Genomic DNA, 20,319 nt, shown 5'->3' with positions numbered 1-20,319 from the left:
ATCACTATACCCTTCAAGTACCAATGGGTCTCCGGTATAGTGAAGTCCATAGTTCATAGTACCTTTCAGATAGCGCATAACTCTTTCAACAACATGCCAATGTACATCACCCAGTTTGGAAACAAACCGGCTTAATTTGCTCACAGCAAACGCGATGTCAGGCCTCGTTGCGCTCGCTAGGTACATCAGTGAACCAATGATTTGAGAGTATCTCAATTGATCTTTAGCCGTGCCTTTGGACTTTCAAATCAACACGCTAGGCTAATATGGTGTTGAGATGGTGCATAGTCCGAATATCCAAAACGACTCAACACCTTCTCAACATAGTGGGATTGCAGAAGTGTAATCCCACCCTCATTATCTCTCAGTAGCTTGATGTTCAAGATAACATCAGCCACACCAAGGTCTTTCATCTCAAAGTTCTGAGATAGAAACGATTTGACCTCCTCAATGACTTTGAGGTTTGTTCCAAATATCACTATGTCATCAGCATACAACCACAGTATAACTCCTTCGCCCCCACCATGGCGATAGTATACACATTTGTCAGCCTCATTAACAACGAAACCAACAGACGTCAGAGTTGTATTAAACTTATCATGCCATTGCTTAGGTGCTTGCTTCAGGCCATATAAAGATTTCAGTAACCTACACACCTTTCTTTCCTGACCATCTATCACAAAGCCATCTGGCTGTTGCATGTAGATTTCCTTCTTTAGCTATCCATTCAGAAAAGCCGTCTTAACATCCATCTGATGGACGAGAAGACCATGCGAGGCCGCCAACAAGAGTAATACTCGAATGGTGGTCAGTCTAGCCACAGGTGAATAAGTATCGAAGAAATCTTCCTCTTCTTTCTGGTCATAGCCCTTGGCCACAAGCCTAGCCTTGTACTTTTCAATTGTACCATCGGGCCTAAGCTTCTTCTTGAACACCCACTTACATCCTAATGGTTTGCAACCATAGGGACGGTCAGTGATCTCCCATGTCCCGTTAGCCATGATGGAGTCCATCTCGCTACGGACCGCATCCTTCTAGTAATCAGCTTCTGGAGAGGCAAACGCTTCTGAAATAGAAGTGGGAGTATAATCCACGAGGTACACGAAGAAATCATCACCAAAGGTCTTTGCAGTCCTTTGTCTCTTGCCCCTACAAAGGGTTTCCTCGTCATCCTCCTCAGGATTTTCATCATGTGTTTGTTCATAATATTCCATAGGGATGGCAGGTTCAGGAGTCTCCTCAGATTCCTGTCTAGAAGTGCTTTGCATATCTCTCATAGGAAAAATATCCTCGAAGAATGTAGCATCCTTAGACTCCATAATTGTACTGACCTTCTGGTCAGGTACCTCAGATTTCACTACTAGAAATCTATAGCCAATGTTGTTCTTAGCGTAGCCCAAATTAACGCAGTCCACAGTCTTGGGTCCAAGCTTACGCTTTTTGGGGATCGACACATTGACTTTCGCCAAACAGCCCCAAGTGCGCAAGTACGAGAGTGTTGTCCTTCTCTTCGCCCATTTCTCATAGGGAGTGATCTCATTATCCTTTGTCGGAACTTTATTCAGGACATGACATGCCGTCAATATAGCCTCCCCACCACCATGCCTTGGATAAACTCGATGTATCTAACATGGCGTTAACCAAATCAGTTAGAGTACGGTTTCTCCGATCGGCAACCCCGTTTGACTGGGGTGAATAGGGAGGCGTCCTCTCATGAATAATGCCGTGTTCCGCACAAAAGGAATCAGACTCACTCGAGAAGTACTCTCCACCACGATCTGACCAGACTCGTTTAATTTTCGTTTCAAGTTGATTCTCAGCTTCTGCCTTATAGATTTTAAAGTAGTGTAGAGCCTCATCTTTAGTATTTAACAGATATACATAGCAATATCTAGTGGAGTCATCTATCAATGTCATGAAGTATTTTTTTCCACCTTTAGTCAACACACCATTCATCTCACAAATATCAGAATGTATGAGTTCTAATGGTGCCAAGTGTCTCTCCTCCGCGGCCTTGTGAGGCTTGCGAGGTTGCTTAGCTTGCACACATGAAAGGCACTTAGAACCTTTGACTAAAGTGAAACTCGGGATTAAATCCAACTTGGCTAGCCGCGTCATAACACCTAAACTAATGTGACAAAGACGTGAATGCCAAACTTCAGATTCATTAACATTCGAATGAATACGGTTCACGACTTTATTACAAAAATCTGCGAGGGAAAGGCGGAACATCCCTCCGCTCTCATAACCTTTTCCAACAAAGAGTCCATATTTCGTAACAACTAATTTATTAGACTCAAAAACCAACTTAAACCCTTCTCTACATAGAAGGGAGCCACTAACGAGGTTCTTCTTGATGGCGGGGACATGTTGCACGTTCTTTAGCTGCACGATCCTTCCCGAAGTAAACTTCAGATCGACCGTGCCAACACCATGAACAGAAGCACTCGCGCCATTCCCCATCAACACGGACCCGTAACCTGGTAAGAAGTGAACAATGAAATGTCAGCACACACATGAACACCTGCACCTGTGTCCACCCACCAATCGGTAGGCTGAAACACTGAAAAAACAGTAAATAAATTACCGTACCCAGATGCACCATTCTCATTGTTGCCACAATCATGTTGAGAGGCTTGGAGTCCTGTCCTGACTTCTTATACTTGTTTGGACACTTGTTGGCCCAATGTTCAACCGAACCACAAGTAAAGCAGCCCTCGTCCTTCTTGTTCTTCTTGAAGGTCTTCTTACCCTTCTTCTTAAAGTCGGTATTGTGTTGGACACCGTTCTTTCCCTTGGGCTTGTGGGAGTTATGGTTCCTCTGGTTCACCATGTTGGCAACAGAAGTTCCTTCGACCCCTTTTCCGTGCGAGTCCTTTGCCCTTGAATTCTGCTCAACACTCAGATGGCCAATGACATCCTCTACAAAGAATTCACGCCTTTGATGTTTCAGAGTGGTGGCAAAGTTCCTCCAGGAATTAGGGAGCTTAGCAATTATGCAGCCCGCGACAAACTTGCCCGGTAACTCGCACTTAAGAAGCTCAAGCTCCTTAACAATGCATATTATCTCATGAGCTTGCTCCAATACAGGACGGTTTTCAACCATCTTGTAATCGTGGAACTGCTCTATAACATACATCTCGCTCCCTGCATCGGCGGCCCCGAATTTAGATTCGAGCGCCTCCCACAAGTCCTTGGCGACATGCACATGTAAATATGCGTCGACCAGTTTATCTCCGATCACGCTAAGAACTGCTCCGAGAAACACAACGGTAGCCTCCTTGAACGCCTTCTCCTGTTCAGGAGCAATCATTCCCGTGGAGACACCGGTGACCCAGAACACGTTCATAGCCGTGAGCCATAACGTGGTCTTAGTCTGCCAACGCTTAAAGTATGTACCGGTAAACTTATCCGGTTTCAGTGCAGCGGCAAAGCCACTTGCCGAAAAATTCCTACACATAATAGGTTTCTGGATTGTTGAGTAAATAGGCAATTTCTCGATTAAATTAATCCACGAGTAAATCACTAGCATGGCGTTGACACAAATAAACGCATACTGATATTCAGTCAAGCTAGCACATACTACGCTAATTGCAGAAAGATCTACGTATAACGCTACCATGGCTAAAACAGAAAACAGTAGGAGCGGGATAAACGAGTTATACCCTCCAGTAGGCCATGCAGAGGCCGCGGCTTTGGTGACAGCAGCGGCGTCCTCGGCGGCCTTCTTGTCGGCTTCAGCTTTCTCGGCGGCGGCACGTTCGACGTCGGTGGACATGGTGATGATGAGGCGACGCGGACGTAGAGGAAGTAGACGATTGGAAGTGAGCAGTCGCGTAATCGCTGCCCAAAAACCTATTCGCCCCTCACCCCGTACAGGAACCAGAAGGGCGTGGTTTCGGAGACTTGCTCTCCCGTCGACCGTGTACGCGGCGGATGGGATGGAGTCACCGGCGGCGGCAGCAGCAAGGGAACGACGGTGGGCGTGCGCGTGGAGCAGATGTGATCTGTTCGTGACGGCTAGGGTTAGGAGACATCGCACACTTGCGCAGCCGCGTGGAGAGACGTGGGCTCGACCCACGTCCGAGTCCGTGACAGCCCACGATCCGACGTCTCAGATCGTGGCCCAGCTGTCAGAGAATTCTCCGTTAGTGACTGGCAAAAATAAGCGCGTAGGTGTGAGCTCGGCTCGGCTCAATCCCGCGCCGCGCGTCGTGACCAGGCAGGCGGCGGAGGAGGAGTGCGCGAGGGCCTCTTCTCTTCTCAAGCTCCAATAGCATGTAGAAGAGAAACCCTTATAAGGAGGTCCAACTCCTCTTCCACTTCCGGGGTGGGACTAAACTTCTCACTACACCTAGTGCCATATAACCAACATGGGCTCTTAGAGATTTTTCAGAAATTGCTATATGGGCCTAGAACCCATCTCAAATTTCAGCAGTACATGCCATTGAACTATTAAAAAATACATGTTCTACATACTAAAACTATGAAGAAAGTTCATCCACAGCCGCCCTTGTCTTGCTAGTCTTTTTTTTTTGTCGCGGAAGTAGCGATCAAAGAACAGGAGTTACAGCTGAGTTGCACACGGCATGCAGAACTGTACAGGACCCGCGCTGCTGCTTCCCGTGTGTGTGTGTCTCTCTCAAGTCTCAACACTTGACGCTGTGTCTGTCTAACAGTCTCTCTCTCTCTTTCCTTGTGGAGATGTGCTATGTTTTTCTGTTGGCCGCCCGAGCGTCGTCTCGTGCACGTAACCGCGAAGCATCTGTAGGGAAAATGGATCTACCACGAGCAGCCTGTGTCGCATAGGCAGCACTAGGTAGCTACGTCAACGTAGCGTCGGCGCCCATGGTGTTCATCTCTGTCTCGTGTTGGGGTGTAGTCGGCTCGTCCAATGTAGCCAACTACCTGTGGGCGTGCTTTTTTCTTTTCGAGAAGAGGGAAACGCCCTGTATCTGGATGGCGATCGAGCCAGTGGCAGTGTGGAGTATATATGAGAAACTAAACCGTGTGCTCTCGCCGTCACGGCAGCTTGCATTGCATTGCATTGCATTGTATGCAGCTGCAGAAAGCGATGCTGCGTACGTACTGTACCGATACGGCTATACCTAGCTTTCTTTATCGTGCTCACACTTATGAACGCGCGCGCGCACGGGTGCGTGTACAACTTTATCACTTGATAGGCAGGTGGGTACGCTTAGATAGAGTAGACTCACATCACACGACGGCTCGCGTGGACTCTCAGGTCGCTGTTACTGCTAGTAGGACTACTGCTCTAGCTGTGGACGTACACGTACTACTCCTGGCGTATTAAGAAAGCTACTACTCAATAGTAGACGAATCTTTACTCCTAATGTCTCGGTTGATGAATAGTCTCCGCGGTTTTTTTGCTTGTTAATTTTCGTCTTCCCCCTCCCCACACCCCACGCACGCACTAAAAAACCAGACCGCCCGAAACAGCGCTCCTCCCCGATCCCCTCGACTAAACGCCGCTGCCCTCGTGCGATCCCGATCCCCTTGACTAAACGCAGCGTGCGATCCCCTCCCCTCGAGTAAACGCCGCCGATGACCTCCCGGATCTTGTGCGATCTATCTCGCTGCCGCCTACGTCCGGGGTGGCACCGTCCGGGGTCGAGGCCAACATCGGCGTCATCAAGTGCGGACGTCGAGGCCCCCGACTCGTGGGCCGCCGCCGCCATCACCTCACCCCGGGTCAGGGCGTGGCTGTGACCGCCGTGCGGGCAACGAGGAGCGCCGCAAGGGCGTACCGTGGAAGGCCTGGATCAAGGAGGAGCACAGGTATACCCCGCGTCAAAATCTCAACTGCAATCCACGAATTAAAGCAGGACTCCCTGATCCGCCGGTTACTCATCTCAGGTTTGTCTCTTCGCATTATTTCTTTCCAGATCGAGCAAGATAAAGTGTGACGTGTGGGAGATTGGCCGGGGAGGATACCGCCGTAGGTGACGCCATGAACCGAGGCTGATGTTGGAGAGCCGCGGCTCTGCTTGGGAGCCGGCCGGTGAGAGGCAGCTCTCCGAGGTGGTGTTGCCCGTGGCGGGGATGGACAATCCAGTGGCCGGCCCGCACCCCTGGACGCTCCTGGGGCGGGCCATGATAGTGAGTGTGATGGGTGCTGGAGCAGCATGATGCCAACAACCACGAGCTTTGGGTGCTTAGTGTGTTGGCGAGGCATAGAAGGGATGAGAGCGAGATAGACATGTGTGTGCATGGATTGAGAGAGAGAGAGAGGGAGGTAGAGAGAAGAAGAATTGTGCTGCTGCAGGAACAGGTGTACGTTCTATAACATCTATACTTTAGTTGGAAATGGCAGCTTCACTGAACTGCATCAGTTGTAAGCTTCCCTAAATTCATATATATCTATAAAGTAGGGCACTTCTACCTCCCTGTAGTAATAAAGAAGTATACTGTAAAATTCGTAGATGATTAATACTATTTCGTTTGCAGGTTCAGCCAATTCCTTTGAGGTATTAACAAGTAGCCGAGCTTTTGGTGTCATCTCTACTCAGGGAAATACATGTCAAATCCTCATACAAAATGTTGATCTATTGTTCTTCTAGAATTATAGATTTCCGAATAATTAGATGGCCAGTTATGCAACACAATATTCCCATAGTATTGAAATCTTATGTTCTCCAAAGTGTCCTTCAGCAAATGGCACTTGAACTTAATATGGGATACTCCAAATCCATAAGAGCAGGCTATATCTGATATTTTCTCCATACAAAGTCGGTAGACTTGATTTATGTTTTCCCCTACTTGTCAATATGATGGCCCGTTGTAAATAAATGAGGCTTGGACATCACTTGTACTTGGGAACTACTTTTCAGTGACAGCTGTATTGACGAAGGTACTCTTTTTTTCTTAAAGATTGATTTCTTCGGTGGTGTGTGTTTTACTTTACAGTTTTGATAAGATTCCATGGCCAATACACTTTTTTTCACAGTTTACAGCAGATTACAGCAGCCTCAAAGGTAAAATGATCTGAACATTTTTTTCACAATACACTGGTAGTACATAGTAATAGCCCTCTTAATAATTTCTATATAAAAGTAGGATCTGAACATTTTGTTGAGTTGTTTTTGCACCAGATCGTTGGCCATTAACGGTTATCTATGGCACTAAAACTTGTTGATCTCAACACATTCACCTCACAACACTTGTTGGCTGAAACATGTGCATTAGCACCTAAGAAGTTGAGGTCAAATTAATGAGGTGATAGCTAAACCCTTATACTGAATATATTTGTGTTTTCTTTTGCTTCAAGTATGTAGACATATATTCCTTGATCAAAACTCATCTACACTACTGCCACTAATTTGCTTCAGGTCATCGACTTTAAGATTGATACATATGTTTCTCTTATTATGCAGGAGTTGTGTGATCTGAGGAGAAACTATTCTCTTGCAAATCGGATAGTTGTTGTAGGAATTAAAAGGCACATGATTGTACTGGGATTTTGTTTCTACACGTTCCTCGGCCCTAATGTCTACATGAGGTGTGAGTTCAACGGGTTGAGGAAATCACATTACTATAAGAATGGTAGGTAGAATCACGGTGATTCATGCAAAAGCTACTAAATTTATCATATAACGGATCATATAATTTATCAGCTGCCTCAACGGCTCACACTTTAGCAAGTCTTCATATTTTAAAAAATACAAATGAATTTGATAATTGGATCAAATGCAGTTATATGTCTTTTACTTACTTTGGTTGAATCTAAAATTCTATTAGAAACATAACGAACCACTTAGATATATAAAGCATTGATCTATGCAAAACTGAGAGATGTCGTGTTTTTACAGTTCTTATGATGTCTGATTGAATTTTCTTATCCCACATTTTATTTCAGATGCCGCAGCAAAGAAAATGTTGTCAGCCTTGGACGATCCATTCACTCGATTCTTGAAACCATTACCTTTTTTGAAGCAAGAATAGCTAGCACGCAAGGTGCCCTCGCAGGTGTAGGTTTATCCATTGGCTACCCGTTGGAGCATCACTTGCAGGGCTCTCTGTAATGTCACTTTTTGTAGAAATGACTCTCTAGAGACGCGACATAAGAGCGCAAAACATTTGACAGCAGATCGCTTATGGTAAGACCTAGCTATCATCAATAATTTTAGTCCATTAAATGTGGTCTTAGTGAAAGGGTGTTCCTTTATCATGGTTGAAGGTTGCATGACTTATGCTAGGTGTTTTCATACTTTTCGGTCTCTACTTGACTCTTGCGTACCTACTTTTTTAGTGGCCAGCGATCTTGCACTGATTCTTGCTAGGGGTTCTCAAGGAAATTCAATAGCCTAAAAAATGATATGTTTCATTCACCTCTTAATAGTATTACGAGTATTTTGTTTATTTCCTACTCCCTTTTAGTGGTTACTGATTAGTCACTCTTAAAGGTGAATGCACATGCATAATAGGTTTGTCATGGCTGCGTTTTCCGGCCCCTGATTACTGGAAAGTAATCTCCTTTGGATGATTTGTATTTTTTTTATGGAATTTGTACTTAGATAACACATCCAAGGAAGGAAGGAGATTGAGGTCGGCGCCTCTTGAAGGCATGCATGCTTGTCACTGAGAGAGGGAAGGGCATCTCTTTTTTTGGGTTGCAATTTCCACCTTGTTGTTGGGTGAGGTGAGTCATGATTTCTCTCCTCCCGCTTCATTTTTCAGTCCTCTCTAACTTCAGAAATTTCCTAATTTGTTTGATCTATATGTATGTAAAACATTATGATTAGGATCCCTCTATTTGATTTATTTCTAAGTTACTGAATTATAATTTCTGTTTTGTGCTCATGAATTGCATACTTGGAGGTTTATTCGATTTAGAGATAGCCACACACACACACACACACACACACATTTGGAGTAGGTGGCTACAACAAATTTTATACTACGATAAGTGTGTGGTTCAGTCAACCAAATTATTGCCTTATATTTTAGTTAAATTTATTGCTGTGATCTATAAGAGAAGCTGCCATTTTGGCAATAGATGCGCGATAAAGTAGTGGTTGGTGTTGGTTTAATCCATTATCAAATGTTTTGCCAATAAAGGAAAATTACCTTCCTCGTACATTTATTGTATTTCTGTTTCATGGTCCAGCTGATTTGTTGTTTGTCATACCTCTTGTGGATAATCAGACATGGGGTGCATGGTAAAATTAGGACAGACTGAAGGCAGCAGATTCCGTGTCGGCTGTGCACTTTGAGGAGGACATTGTCTTTGTATAAGTGCCCTACAATCGTCCCTTTATAGCCACAGATAAGGCCTTCAGGTAGGCTGGACAAAGTGTCATACACTTATGTATCTGTATTTGTGATGATCTTTTTAGCATTCTTAATTGATGACATTTCTGAAGGGAGATGATCCTCAGCATTTCATAGTTATTTTTCGCACTGTTGTAAGATCAAGTTTCACATTCGAACTTAACTTGTTATCAAATAATTTTGGAACATAATTTTACTTTTACCTGCCCTCCACAGAATCAAAGGTTCAGGAGGACTTTTGTTGCACTAATGCTTCTTCGTTGACCATCTCGCTGTTCTCCCTTGCATATGGATATGGCCGCATAAATCGCACCGATGGATCCAGTCCTTCGCCAGGTCCAACGTGCCTGCACCGGCCTCAAGCACGGGAGACACTATTACCTTGTGATCTAACTGGTTACCACAATCAAATCCATTTTTGCCCATTTAAATTAGTTAGCTCAGTTTTGTTGATAACTGAGTTTCATTGGTTATATATACTGAAGTGTCTTTGTCATTTTGTTTTACAATATATTCTAATTGTCAGGATTTTTGCTACATTTTTGGTGTAGATTTTAGGGACATTACCGTAGTGCTAATGCCTTCCGTGCAGGTTATTCAGTAAGCGCATATTCTGTCTTTTGGCATGTGTATGCTTTGCTCTTGTGCCCATGTAATCGTGACCTGTAATCAGTCCATGATCCTTGTGTGACGTGATCACAAAAGTTGGGCATAACTGCATTGTTACTGAGAAGATGCGAATATTAACTTAGGGATCGGAGCTGAAGCTCTGGCCGATAGCAAAGATATGAAGTCTGAGCTCTGTCTATGTTTGCAAGTATATTGTTGTGACTTCACTCTTGCCCCCGTATTGGGCAGATGCTTCAGAATGGAGTCACTTCTATGTGTATGGCCGCTGTAACCACACAACATGAATTTCCCCCCTTTTTTGATCTGAAATTCTGGCAAGAAACTTGTTGGATTAACTACGATTTTATCCTATTTACTACTAGCATTTATTCTTATCTCTCAACAAATTGTTGCCGCTATCTAGGACAGTCGGAAGAAGAGGGCTTCGACTGGGAAACAACATGTTGAAGCAATACCTCTTGTTGAACCACCCAAAACCAAAGTATCCTCTTAGATTGCGAGAGGCCTGTTGTGTTTAGTAAAAAGACTTGGCGTAAAATATCCAAAATATCAGGAACCCTATGTATTGGGCAGACCTGAAATACTAATATAAGTGTATCCAACTCTTCCTACGATTCCCTTTCGCCCATAGACGTAAACCATGTCTCTGGCTTTGTAAGTCCAAGGCTCCAAGCTAGATGTTATTTTTCAAAAAGTTTTCATTGATTTCTAATCGAAATATCTCCATTAGCGTAACCCTACCTGGGTATCCCATCAACGGCCGGAGGCATTCCTGGAGTCAACGGAAATATGTTGACCAATTGATGTAAATGTGCAATGTAAGGGCCTGTTCTGATCTCCTCCCACTCCACGCACGAAAAAGCAGCTAGAAGCTAACTTCCGGAAGCAGGGATCGATCACAGTGTAAAATCGTGAAGCAGCCTCGGCCCAGCTCCACCGATTTGTGAAGCTGGAGCTGGCCGATATTACAAGTGAACTGCCACCGCCAAGTCATACGAGCCGAACCGGTACGCTCGATAAACTGATCGTTCCATGTTCCCTCGACTGTGCTCCCTCGCTACTCCTCTACAAGGCCGATTTTGGGCTGCCTCCAGTCGGCCCAACTAGCCCAAACATGCCACAGCCCTCCTAGCTGGGCTGTAGTGACACGAGAAGCTGCAAATCGAGCCGAACGGATTTTCCATCGCTGCTTGGAGTGAGAAGCTACTCTGAGAAGCTGAATTTGTGAAGTTTTGGGAAGCTAGAGGACATCAGAACAGGCCCTAAATTTACCTCAGCGCTTTGTGTTTGAATGTGATGGGCGTTGTCTGTTATGTCTCCTCCACACTATAAATTTATCTAGGATTAGTTTAATATTAAAAGACCCGTAGCAACGCACGGGCATTCTACTAGTAGAGGAGTAAAGTGTTTCCAACGCTTGGAGGTCAACGTGGGCAGCCGTCTGTCTCCGTCACCCGTGCCGATCGCGCAAGCTAGGCTGCGGCGAACAGACTCTGCCCCTGCTACTCGCCATCGCTCACATTCATTTCTTCCCCACGTACCTCTCCTTGTAGACTGCACTTTTTAACTGAAATTGGTAATCTCAAGGACAAGGCAACTCCAGGTCGAAATCGAGATTTCAGGCAACTTAACTAGAGACAGTGCAGTGAAGCATGAATACACTCAAGGACACGCATGGCAGAAAGCCAAACAGCGCACCAGCAAGGCGGGCGGTGATCACGTGCAAAATGCATGCGTCAACAGGAAGGAAGCACCACTTGATACGGTAGTTCGCACGCAGTTTCTCTGCTTCCTTCCGTCATACGGCAAGCCTATGCCAATTAGTACAGGCAATAGGAATACATACATACATCGACCAAACAAAATTGCATTCCCTTCTTCAATTGAAACATCTGATGTAGGGTGGAACCTATACGGCCGATCTTTCACGAAAGGAGCAGATCCCAACTAAGAACACGAAGAACACATGGGGAATCACAAGGGAAAACACAAAAGGAACTCTCAAACCAACAAGATATAGTCACACATGTGCTAGATCCTCGCAACACAAGAGGAGATACAAGATCCAAAGTCAACAAAGGAGGATACAAAGGTAACCGGTTCTTCTCCATGAGGAGGTCTTGAATCCAAAGGGGATCTTCTCCATAGAGGGGCCGCGGTCTCTCTCGTGGAGTAGATCCTAATGGATGAGCAAAGCTCTATCTCTAATATGAGCTAAACCTATGCTAACCCTAGCTAGGAGGAGGTGGGGGAGTATATATAGTGTTAGCCCACGAAGGGGTAAGTGAGAGGGGGATACACGGGCCCTTGGCCCGATCTCTGCGCACAGGCAGGTGCCGGATGTCCGGGCTGGGGGCCGGATGTCCGGCGGCTCACGAAGAGCCGGATGTCCGGGCCTCTGGCCGGATGTCCGGGCTGACGGGGTTCAGCTTCGGGTGCGTTCTGTGATGGGCGCCGGATTTCCGGGCTGGGGCCGGATGTCCGGGTTTGCGGGAGGGGCTGGATGCCCGGGGTCTGGTCGGATGTCCGGGACCTGTAGCACTTCGGTTGCTGGGTTGCTGCTGTTGTTGACATCTTCAGAGGCCGGATGTCCGGCTACTGTAGCAGCTTGCACTTCTTCCTTCTCCTTCCTTTGCTCCCGCGCACACTTGGCCTTGGTCCTTGGGCTCTCCATGGTCTCCTCGGGTGTACCTGAGTATGCACAAGGTCCGGGCTTGAAGTAGCATCCATGTCTTATATGCGGAAAGGGACGCTTCGGAAAGGAGCGAGTTCACCTTGTGTCCAATGGTGTAAGGTTGAGGTCTCGTTGTAGTGTACATGGGGATGATCGTAGTATGCTCCGCATCATCTCCCCTCCCTTGGGAAAGATCCGACCTCGGATCGTGATCCTCATCACCATGAAAACGGTAGTCGTGGACGAACTTGTAGTTGGATGGAGTTGAAGACATTTTGCAATCCAAGTACTGCAAGGTGTCTCCAAAGTGGTATACATGCAAAAATAGCAAACACAAGCGACACTCGGAAATACAATGGTTAGCGCACACAAAGTGTCCATCAAGTAAGTATGAGTTCGTCCGAAGGAATTGTTCATGAAAAGGCTTGAGATGCTTATCCAAATGATGTAAAATGACATGTAAAGCATTCATGGGAGCAAAAGCATTTATTGTGCACACAAATGTAAAGTGAATGTGATCAATGCAACCACGGTGCAAAATGATGTCATAGTGGGAAGGTTTATCAATAGCATGAATATGGCAATGTATGCTCAAAATGATTATGTTATCATGCAATTGATGGTAGGCAATATGATCATGATGTATGAATATGCCATCAAAAAAAATCACAACAAATTTGCTAAGGAAGTGCACAAGCTCATATATCATGGATGACATCGAAATACAAGATGCAACAAGGCAATCATAAGGTGAGTCAATCCATGCATAAGATGCAAATTTGCTATGGGTATGATATGTCCATCGAGCATGACATGTATGAGCACAATCAACAAATATGAAGGTGGGGGTGCAATGTGTCAAAGGAGTGTTGATGTACCAATGCTCGATGTCGTGGCATGAGTGGAGGTTCGAAGGTGCATCCAATAAGTCCGAGCGCTCCTCAATGTGATGGTCCATAGGGTCGATCTCCAATGTCGGTCCTCCATCCAATAGATGTATCATGTAGACAAGAAGAAGGAAACAACAATGAAAGAATGACCCATCCAATATGCCTATGTGAAGAGGGCTCAAAGGGAAAGAGTGCACCTTTAGGAGGATGTCGAAAATGTTGGTGTTGCGCATCTTGTATGCCTTCACATACCCAATATGTCTCATGACAGTAATGCCTTGTGAATCCTTCAAAACGAAATAACATGACAAACACTCGGAAAAACAAATGAGGTTAGCGAAAATGCAAAACCTATCATTCGAGTTGTAAGATACCCAACAAGTGTTCTCATCATTATTATCATAAGAAAGGACAAGGTGTCGTATGGTATGAAAGCATATGATGCAACTACAACCAAAGACAATAGGCTTAAACAAGCAAGCATGCATCACAAGTAATATGTCCAAGTCTCCACGATCAATAAGCATAACATGGGTGCACTCACTACAATGGCATATGAGAGGTGCATCTAATGGAGACAAGTGACAAAGATCAAGATATATCATGTGAGAGGCATGAACATATATGTCATCAACCCAAGAAAGCGAGTAAGAATGGAACATGGGTGATGCATCAAAGCAAGTAATCATAGCGATCAAGTCAAGCAAGCTAGTAGTGCGAAGATGCAACATACTAGAAGGAATCATGGCAATCATGTCATGTGTGCAAATAGTGGGCATGAATAAAGCACATGACATATCACAAGCATGAAAGCGAGATATGAGGAAAGTATCATCATTGTATTGGCAAGAAGTCCTATGTAAATAGCAATGGAACATCATGACTCTCCCAACACAAGAATCAACAATAGCATGAGGCACATGATAAACATGGCAATAGCAACAAGGATCTTCACCAAACATGCAAATACACATAGGAGTAGAATAATGGTGAATTATGGGTAGATGCAAGCAAGGGTCACAATTGCATGGCAAAGTCATGTAAAGAGGCATAACATGCAAAGTGAACACGATAGAAGGGGCATAAGGTGACAAGTGGTAAATAGCCCAAAGCCGTGTGAGAGCCAAGTAGAAGAGATGCGCATAGTCCTTGCGCAAATGGAACGGTGGTAAGGATAGTCCACGGGATCCCAAATCGTCGTTGCTCTCAAGAGCTCGTTTCGTCAACTCTTGGGATTGAGAGGTTGACAAGTATACATGAGTACCTACACAAAACAAAGGCAAAGGAAAAATTATGTGTGCGTGGTAGATGTACACATCATCCATCATGATGCGCACGTGCATGTGTTGGTTAGCACAAAATAGCCAATGCTCAAATAAATGGGATGCGTGATATAGAAACATGTCATCCATCATGAGAGGTTTGTTATTATGTATATCATAATGGAGACTCAAATTGTGTAAAGCATCACAAGAAATATGTAGAGCATTATTATTCATGGAATGCATATGGTGCACGCAATTATGGGAATCATGCAAAGTATGGAATGCATCAAAATCTCCTAATATGTATGAGGAAACTATGGGGGTCTCCTCATGAGCATTAATGGAAACATCACATGGAGAATATTGACAACATCCAAAACAATGCATATTTGGAACAATGTGATCATGGCATGGCATAGTAGATGAATTGCGTAAATCATGTAAAGGAAGCATGACAATATCATCACAAGAAAAACAAAAGCCAATGACCATCATTTCGTCATCTATGCCATAAGTGCAAATGGGATTTATTTTAATGGGGCATGCATAGTTACTATGTTGAGATTGAAATGATGCAATATGGGAGATCTCACTCATAGCATATGACAAGTTTAAAGGGTTGTCGAACATGATGTGACCAAAAGAATTTTCACATGATATCCTATGGAGCATAGCATCACAACTAGGCAACTCAACATGCTCATCATCATATTCATCATAAATGGGTAAGTCATGACATGAAGAAGTCGCACTAGCATGAAGCATGGGAATAGGTGGATCAACATCATGCAAGCAATCATTGGTGAGATATTCCACTAGTGGGGCAAGAGAAGCACCATCACCTATGTTACCTTTGGAGCATCGCTTATGTGTTGTAGGTGAGGTGTCGAAGATCCACTCGTTGTCATCTTCATCTTGATGGAACCATGTGGGTGGTGCATCGTCGTCCACAATGGCCATCGTCGTCTCTAATTGAGGTATGGACTCGTCGAGGATAGGCATGTCGTCATCTAGGAGACCTAGCACCAAAGAAGAAAACACACTCGGAGTAGAGGTTAAGTCGTTAGAAATCATAGTGGCCTCACATGCCGTGTCAACTACCTCACTCACTAAGTGTTGTGGCTCACTCACTCCCGGTAAGATTCTCTCACTCATATGGTTGGTGGAGTCACTCAAATGGCTCTCAACCTCACATAGGATGTGTGGCATGCTCTCATGTGTGGGGCTAGTGGTGGTCACACTCATCCTCTCATAGGAAATGCACTCAATGTCACATGTGGTGGAGCCACTCATATCATTCATGGTGGTGTGGCTCTCCTCACATGGGAATTGGGGCATCTCTTCATATGTGGGTGTCGGAGAGATGTTGGTGCAAATGTCTCCATGGTCAACTCCTATCGCCGCCTTGGTTGAAGGGATAGTCCCATGCTCAACCTTCTTGTCGCCGTCTTGTTGTTGGAGGCCCATATGATGTGGCACCTCGTAGCTCGTCTCCATGACCGAAGGGAAATTCCCATGCTCGGCCATCTTCCTTGAGGGGCTTTCGAAGATGGAAGTGTCACCCTCGCTCATAGGTCGTCGCCTTGTTGTTGAAGATGTCGATGTAGGCGAACGCACGGGAAGTAGGCGAAGATGCCGTACGTCCAAAGGCGAAGATGCCTTAATAGCTCTTGGCGAAGATGCCGAAGTGGTTGTTGTAGCCGTAGCTCCGTCTTGGTGGTGCTCGTCTCGCGGTCTTCTCTTTTGCTCATGAAGTTTGTCCTTGGCGTGAAGTAGGGCTTGTTGGGACTTGAAGGTAGGCGCATCTCGAGCATCTTCATGTTGATGGTGTCGTTGTCGTACTTGAGCTCGTAGTAGATGTCGTTCGTCGTCATCGTGCACATGATGCTTGGAGGTGACTTGCCCTTCATGGCGATGTGGATCACGAACGTGATGGTGGTCGCCATGTAGATGTGGACGTGGACGAATTGCGCTTGCATCGCTTGGGCGCTCCGAAGATGGTCGACTTGCTCGCCGCCGCCTTGAAGATGACGAATTGGAAGTAGACTTGATCAAGGCCCGAATCTCCTTCATTCTTGCATCTTGCTCCTCCTTTTGTGCGGAAAGCTTGTTGTCGATGTAGTCCATTTTCCTTGCTTCAGAGTGATGAATGTCGATGGAGAGGTTCTCGATGCGCTCTTGCAAGGTATAATGTGCGGCTTTCGATGCTCGTTGTAGTTCGAAGATGGACGATTTGGTGATGTAGTTGTTCACGCCGTCGTTGTTGTCGAAGACCGGAGATGAAATGCCTTGCCTATCCATCACAAGACTCGAGCAAATATGAGTGGGAGAAAGAGAAGAACTATACCAAATGTACCTTGATCGATGTTGAAGATGGATCAATGATCACTCAATGTGTAACAAGGAAATAGCACAATTGGTACCAATTCTTGTCGGTTTCTCACACCTACACAAGTAAGGCTTATGGTGGAGCTCGGTGAGGATAGTAGCACAAAAATTTGATGCAAAATGTTAGCAAGAGTCAATAATGTTGAAAGAGATTCACAAATTCGCAAGTGAAACAAGTAGACCAATAGCAATGAATGGCACACGGAAACACACACACGGATAGATAAATGGGGTTGTGCAACCAAGGAATGAGCACAAAATGTGGAATCCACGGAAAACGCTCGTGTTGCACAACTCAAGAGAGACGCTAGCACGATTGCTCTATAGGCGGATACGTCACTTGTGCACGACCTATGATATGCAAAATGGAGAAACTTTCTATCCCAAGTATGCTATATATGTATGGTTCCCGCTGTTTCTCTCAAGAAGATCCAAGATGATCAGATATGACAATCTTATATGCAATGTGGTATGATGCTATGGCACTTGCTTACAAGCTCTTTGCTCTTTTGCTTAAAAGCTTATTCTCTTTTTTTATATGTATGGCCACTTTGCGAAATGCACAAACCAAGATAGAAATTGTATATGCGGGAACAAACTTGAGGCACACGAGATTATATGATACCAATATGATATGGTATGTATGCAATGGAAGGTGTAGATCACTAATGTGCACAAGTAACGTTGCCGGCAATACTCAAATGGCTAGTCTCGATAGGCAAGTGAAGCAAAATGGGCTAGGGGTTATCAATGCAATTGCAAGGTAATATACAATGGAGGGATACCACGATACCAAGAAGATATGGAGGTTACCGTCCTTGGCGATGATGAGTGGTGGTGATCTTGATGGAGATACCAAGATGATGGAGACTCGTCCCTAAGTAGCCGAAACACCTTAGGAAACGTGAAAACCGCGAACTCAAAATCTCAAATGTCAAATGTTAAATGGTGGTAGCGGGAATGCGGTGGTGGTTTTGCGGAAACTCAAAGGGATTGCGGAAATGCAACAATGGGTTTTGAGACGCAATGTGGAAGTGGAGTGTAAGGTGGTGGACTATACACGGTGTCGGAGTTGGAAGCACGGACCCTAAGTAGCCGAAATACCTTAGGAGACACAATTCATAACACAAACAAAATTGGGTTAAGTTGGGATGGTGGAAGTGTATGGTGGGCAAGCCTATGCGGAAGTTATGGTGGTGGTTGATGAAGAAGCAATCGTCCCTAAGTAGCCGAAACACCTTAGGAGACTCGAATCGCAACTCAAACAACCACTAATGCTATGGCGAACAAATTGGGTTAGGTTGCGGAAGGCTATGGTGGTTTTGCGGAAGTTATGGTGGAAGCCCTAGGCAAAGATGCCAAAGTTCCAAAAATTTAATGGAGTCAAATGGGGATGGTAGTGTTTTTGTGTTATGGGGAATGTCAATAGCTTCAAAACGAGCTAAAGAACGTCAAAAACGGACTCCATATGAATTAGTTAGGGACAAAACGGTGAAACGGGGAAGGCTGAAATGTCAGGGGCCGGACATCCGGGGCACGGGCCGGATTTCCGAGACCTGATGTCCAGAACCGCGCGCGAAATTGCGCTCCAGGAGCTGGATGTCCGGGCTACGGGCCGGATGTCCGGGGGGCCAGATGTCCGGGGCTACGGGCCGGATGTCCGGGCTCCAAATCCGAGGATGAACTCGAGGAACTCGATTTTGGGGGCGGAAATTGATGATTTCGGGGGCAAAATTGTGGAGATTTCGTGGATGGAAAGTGGGAAAAAATGGGGGAAAGCTAGATCCACAAGTAACAAAGCAAATCCACGGATCAAATTCAACAAAACATCATCACACCAACAAATCACAAAAAAAATTGGGGGCTATTTTTTGGTGGGGATTTTCGAATTTGGGACAAAATCAACAAAACTAGGCTAGAAAACACAACGGGGAGGCTCCGAAATCGTGATCAACGTGGCTCATGATACCAAGATGATGTAGGGTGGAACCCTATACGGCCGATCTTTCACGAAAGGAGCGGATCCCAACTAAGAACACGAAGAACACACGGGGAATCACAAGGGAAAACACAAGAGGAACTCTCAAACCAACAAGATGTAGCCACACATGTGCTAGATCCTCGCAACACAAGAGGAGATACAAGATCCAAAGTCAACAAAGGACAAAGGTAACCGGTTCTTCTCCGTGAGTTGGTCTTGAAGGGGGTCTTCTCCGTGAGGAGGTCTTGAATCCAAGGGGGATCTTCTCCGTAGAGGGGCCGCGGTCTCTCTCGTGGAGTAGATCCTAATGGATGAGCAAAGCTCTATCTCTAATATGAGCTAAACCTATGCTAACCCTATCTAGGAGGAGGTGGGGGTATATATAGTGTTAGCCCACGAAGGGGTAAGTGAGAGGGGGATACACGGGCCCTTGGCCCGATCTCTGCGCACAGGCAGGTGCCGGATGTCCGGGCTGGGGGCCGGATGCCCGGCGGCTCACGAAGAGCCGGATGTCCGGGCCTCTGGACGGATGTCCGGGCTGACGGGGTTCAGCTTCGGGTGCGTTCTGTGATGGGCGCCAGATTTCCGGACTGGGGCCGGATGTCCGGGTTTGCGGGAGGGGCCGGATGTCCGGGACCTGTAGCACTTCGGTTGCTGGGCTGCTGCTGTTGTTGACATCTTCAGAGGCCGGATGTCCGGGCCAGGGGCCGGATGTCCGGCTGCTGTAGCAGCTTGCACTTCTTCCTTCTCCTTCCTTTGCTACCGCGCACACTTGGCCTTGGTCCTTGGGCTCTCCATGGTCTCCTCGGGTGTACCTGAGTATGCATAAGGTCCGGGCTTGAAGTAGCATCCATGTCTTATATGCGGAAAGGGACGCTTCGGAAAGGAGCGAGTTCACCTTGTGTCCAATGGTGTAAGGTTGAGGTCTCGTCGTAGTGTACATGGGATGATCGTAGGATGCTCCGCATCACATCCCCGTATCGTATGTATGCGCTGGGTTCAGATTCCTGCTGCACAGCAAGCCTGCATGCCAGCCCATCTCTCTTCTCAATCAGATTACATGTAAAGCTATTCATACATCAGGGTATAAAAGTACGGGAAATGCCTTCACTGGTCGGCAACAGACTCTGCTCAACAATTGAGACAACATGCACAGAGCAAAAACCTAGGGCCCCAACAGGTTGTGTGTCCGCCTGCATA

The 20,319-nt window shown here is 45.8% G+C and overlaps 1 long non-coding RNA gene across 2 annotated transcripts; it reads left to right on the top strand.

The window, feature by feature from the left end:
• The first annotated feature begins 5,471 nt into the window (after positions 1 to 5,471).
• LOC109736010 (uncharacterized) lies at positions 5,472 to 9,895 on the top strand. Of its 2 annotated transcripts, none has more exons than XR_012202586.1 (10): positions 5,472 to 5,799; positions 5,907 to 6,355; positions 6,469 to 6,871; positions 6,968 to 6,995; positions 7,113 to 7,236; positions 7,395 to 7,563; positions 7,877 to 8,117; positions 8,535 to 8,659; positions 9,166 to 9,299; positions 9,508 to 9,895. It is a non-coding gene; the product is annotated as an uncharacterized lncRNA (long non-coding RNA). The 2 variants fall into 2 exon arrangements; XR_012202587.1 differs by having other exon boundaries at positions 5,481 to 5,799; positions 5,907 to 6,294.
• The last annotated feature ends 10,424 nt before the right edge of the window (positions 9,896 to 20,319 follow it).

Source organism: Aegilops tauschii, chromosome 2, assembly GCF_002575655.3.
Source record: "Aegilops tauschii subsp. strangulata cultivar AL8/78 chromosome 2, Aet v6.0, whole genome shotgun sequence".
In the NCBI taxonomy this organism is placed as follows: domain Eukaryota; kingdom Viridiplantae; phylum Streptophyta; class Magnoliopsida; order Poales; family Poaceae; genus Aegilops; species Aegilops tauschii.
The sequence above is the reverse complement of the archived record's forward strand: the minus strand, read 5'-3'. Positions and strand labels throughout refer to the sequence as shown.